Below are 2,642 nucleotides of genomic sequence, written 5' to 3' on the forward strand. Positions count from 1 at the left end.
GGAGCCAAGCCCACCGGGATTCAGACCCCAGCTCTGCAGCTTCCAAGCTCTGTGACCTTGGAAGGGTCACACGCCCTGCCTGAGCCTCACTTTTGGTCATCTCTACGATGGGTGTAGTAAAGGTCCCTGTTTCACAGATCACAGACTCATTGAAATAATGTGTGCAAAGTGCTTCACACAGAGCCAGGCACAGTGTGACACCCCCTCAGTCAACTACCAGTTTTAGGGAAACACCCTCATCATGGAAGCACTGGGAGGATTTAGAGATTTTGTGCAAGAAGCTCAGAGTCAGCGTGTGCTGGCCACAGGGCAAATGTTAGCTGGAATCACTTGCGTCAGGAGTTTATCAACATTTATCTTATTCCCTGGACACATCTGTGCTCCTGTCACATTGACCTTTTTGGGTCTCACCACAGGGCCTTTGCACATGCTGTTTCTGCCACATGGAATACTGTCCCCCCCCCCCAACTTCTTTGCTTTGTTACCTGCCTTCAGCTCTTAGCCCGTGTGGCACTTCCTTGGAGAAGCCCTTCATGACCCCCACATTCTCATGGTATCGTGTACCCCTCCTTTCATTGTTCAGACTGTATAGCTTACTGCGCTGTTGAATGTTGCCTCTCTCTTTGGTCTATAAGCTCCATGAGGGCAGGCACTGTGCCTTTTTTGCTCATGACACCTTCCCTTCCTCCAGGCACAGATTCTGGCATACAGTCAACGCTCAATAAATGTTTGTTGAGTGAATGTCTGAAAACGGGGCTTGTGTCTAAAGAAAACTCCTGAAGGAGTGACTCAGAAGCAAAGAATTTGGGGCTGGGGTAGGGGAGGGAAGACAGTTGTGTTTGCTTGCCTGGGCTGGAGGACAGGGGCATATTCAGGGCCAGACAAGCATCCTTCATGCTCCTTGTCTGTGAAACAGGGAGAAAGACATGTACCTTAATGAGATCTCAGGAAGAGTAAATAAGTTAACATGAGAGCCTGGTCTAGCACAGCCAGCTCTGTCTGTAGACACAAGTTACTTCTTCCACTTGCCTTAAAAGAAGGGGCTTTTCACCCAGCGTGTGACGCTCTAGAATTCTCTGCAGAGCCTGAAGCCTGGGGATGCGCGCGCTGTGGTTATGAGGCCGTCGCCTACCGGGAAGTCATAATTGCTGGGTCAGATTTAATTGAGCTCTAAAGAGCAGATGGCCACGCCGGGCGGCTGTGACACATCGCTCTGTCTGCCCGACTGGCAGTGCCGCTCCGGTGGGCACAGGGGCCTTTGTTCCGAGACTCACACAAAAGTCAGGCTGTGGCCATGTGGATATTTTTCAGGCAATTCTTATCTGTCGTGGGGGCTTCTCCGGCCATTGCTCCCTCTTGGTCTGCGATGGGGGACTTGAGGCCAAGTCTTAGCAGGGACAGTGAGGGCACAGGAACAGTCTAGGAGGAGGAGAGAAGGCCCTGGAGGCAAGAGTTTTGTCTTCAGGTCCCAGGAGGGCTGCGGAAGTTGCAGGCCAGGTGGGGACAGCGGATAGGATCACAAAGGGGCTCAGAGCCAACTCCCTGGTTCGTCCCAGCAGCCACCACATGCAAATGGTTTCACCTCCCTGAGCCTCAGTTTCCTCATCCCTAAAATGGGAATAATAGTATCTGTAGGATGAGGGAATAAAACTGGAAAGAAACTTTAAAAACAACCCAAGGTGCTGCCATTCTGACCCCACAGCTACTTCCTTCCTTGCAAGTTCCCACTCCGTCCTGTCTGCACACACTTGGCTTATGTGGCTGCAGGCATAGCATGCATTTTGCTTTTCCTAACCTTCTGTTAGATCACAATTCCCCACATTTCTACACGGTTCTTGCGGTTTGCATTTTTAATCGTTGCTTAATTGTCCATTATAGTTGACTCAGGAGTAACTAAAGCACAAACACTCACATATACACATCCACACAATGCATACACAAATATACACATACCTACAATCTTTGCCACCTGTGAGGTGTTCAGACTGCTCCTAGATTTCCACCATGGTAGACAACACTAGAATGAACATCTTCATATGGATAAATTTGTTTTTGCCACTTTTAAATTCTCTCCTGAGGATGAATTTCAAACTGGGAGATCCCTGGGTCTTGCTCTGTCATTTTGCCATTTGGAGTGGAGTGGTATTAAGGACAGCATTTCCAGCAGGGCTGTTCAACAAAGGGACAGACCATCTTGGTGGCAGTGAGCCTCCAGTGCCTGGGGGTGTGCAAGACAACTGAGGCAGCCATTCATTGATCTAACAACTATTTGTCAGGCCTCACAGTGTGCCAGGCCTGTGTTAGGTGCTGAGGACAAAGGCAACATGACCCCCGCCTTCCTGGAACTCACAGCCTGGGAAGGAGACAGAAAGGTAAAGGACAGAGACCTCGCAGCATGCGCTGTGCTGTGTTGCTCAGGGCTATTTATTCCCCTGCTCATGCGGCGAAGCCGCCGCTCCAGGCAGACACAGCTCTGCAAGTCGGAATGAATTGTGCCCTGGCGACGGTTCACTGTGGTATCACATGCTTCATGGACCCCAGCTCCATGACCTGCAGCCCTTTCTTCATGCCTCACACAGGAAGTGATTTGTCCTGGGGGCTTCCAGGACCCGTTCAATCCTGACTCTAGACCAGAGATTTCT

The sequence above is a fragment of the Eschrichtius robustus genome, chromosome 14 (assembly GCF_028021215.1).
Source record: "Eschrichtius robustus isolate mEscRob2 chromosome 14, mEscRob2.pri, whole genome shotgun sequence".
Taxonomy (NCBI): Eukaryota; Metazoa; Chordata; class Mammalia; order Artiodactyla; family Eschrichtiidae; genus Eschrichtius; species Eschrichtius robustus.